Source organism: Mastomys coucha, unplaced genomic scaffold, assembly GCF_008632895.1.
Source record: "Mastomys coucha isolate ucsf_1 unplaced genomic scaffold, UCSF_Mcou_1 pScaffold21, whole genome shotgun sequence".
NCBI classification, from domain to species: domain Eukaryota; kingdom Metazoa; phylum Chordata; class Mammalia; order Rodentia; family Muridae; genus Mastomys; species Mastomys coucha.
In genome coordinates this window covers 177,283,891-177,285,292 of record NW_022196904.1, presented here as the reverse complement: position 1 = coordinate 177,285,292, position 1,402 = coordinate 177,283,891, and the positions used below count along the sequence as shown (strand labels likewise).

At 50.4% G+C, this 1,402-nt stretch overlaps 1 pseudogene; it reads right to left on the bottom strand.

Moving 5' to 3' along the window:
* Nucleotides 1–832: 832 nt before the first annotated feature.
* LOC116101458 lies at nt 833–1,402 on the bottom strand (annotated as a pseudogene).

Sequence of the window (1,402 nt, the reverse complement as noted above, 5' to 3'; positions counted from 1 at the left end):
TGATCCAGGGCCGGCTACCAGCATCTCAGAGAGTCTTGCATCAATGTGCTGACCATGGCTGTGTGTAGTAGATTCTCCTCTGCCTCTGCACTCTGCAGACATCACCATCCTTGCACCAAGGAGCTTGCTCAGTGGGTCTGATGTGGGGATGCTGGCCCCCCAAAAATCTCTTTATACAAAGCACCATCTTATGTAAATGAATATCCATGCTCGGGGGCCGGTACAGCAGTAGTTCTCAACCTGTGGGTCACAACCCCAATGGGGGCAAATATTAGACATTTGCATTATGATTTATCACGATAGCGGGCTGGAGAGATGGCTCAGCGGGTAAGAGCACCGACTGCTCTTCCGAAGGTTGTTGAGTTCAAATCCCAGTAACCACATGGTGGCTCACAACCATCTATAACAGGATCTGAAGCCCTCTTCTGGTGTGCTGAAGACAGCTATAGTGTACTCCTATACACAAAATAAATAAATCTTAGAAGAAAAACAAAACAGCACCACCACCACCAACAACAACAAAATCCAGAAAGACCCAGGAACTTCATTGTGTGGGTATAAAACAAGCATAAAAATATGGTTTAATAAATTATTTGGAATCACGAAACTTGATACAGTACATTGCTCGTATCCTGAAAGCTGCCTCGCTCACTTTTTCTTTTCTATCAAAGCCACTTATTGACCTCCAGTAGCACATAGCTCTGCTCCTCTCCAGGGTTTGGCACACATACAAAATGCAAGGATCCAGGTGGTCCATAGGCATGGCAATCAGCGGACCGATGAAATGAGTGATACATTAACAAAAGAGCACCTGGTAGCTCACAAAGAGTACTTAAGTGCCCAGGGCAGAACCACCGTAGTTAGTTACCAAGGGGTGTGGCCACCTTGCCAGCTCCTCACTCTTCATAAGTGTAGGAGAGACTAGTTCAGGTCCCAGCTTCTCCCTGCCCTTCATGAAGTCAGCCCCACCAGGCTCACACACTCCACCATCTCCGCCTGTAGCTGGCCCAGCAGCTCACAGGCAGCACACATGGTTCCTCCAGGGGCCAGGAGACCATCCACAAGGACCGCTTTCTGCCTGGGTTCTAAGACATCTGGATTGCCAACTCAGCTTTCCCTGAGCATAGGCGGCTGACACAGTGCGCCATCCCTCCCCTCGCCCCCGTGCTTCTGAATGAGCACACAGCCCACGCCCAGCTCCTAGGGCCAAACAGGAAGCCCCTGGAAGCTAGACCTGCGATGTAGTGCGTGGACTTCAGGGGACTGACCAGGAGACAGATGGAAACTCAGGAGTCCAGGTCTTTCAAGAGGGACAAGATATCCTTGAGCATCATGCCTGGGATGGGGAAGTCCGGAGGCTGAGAATGCACAGTGCCACCAGCTGCAACTCAGGTTTGGACAT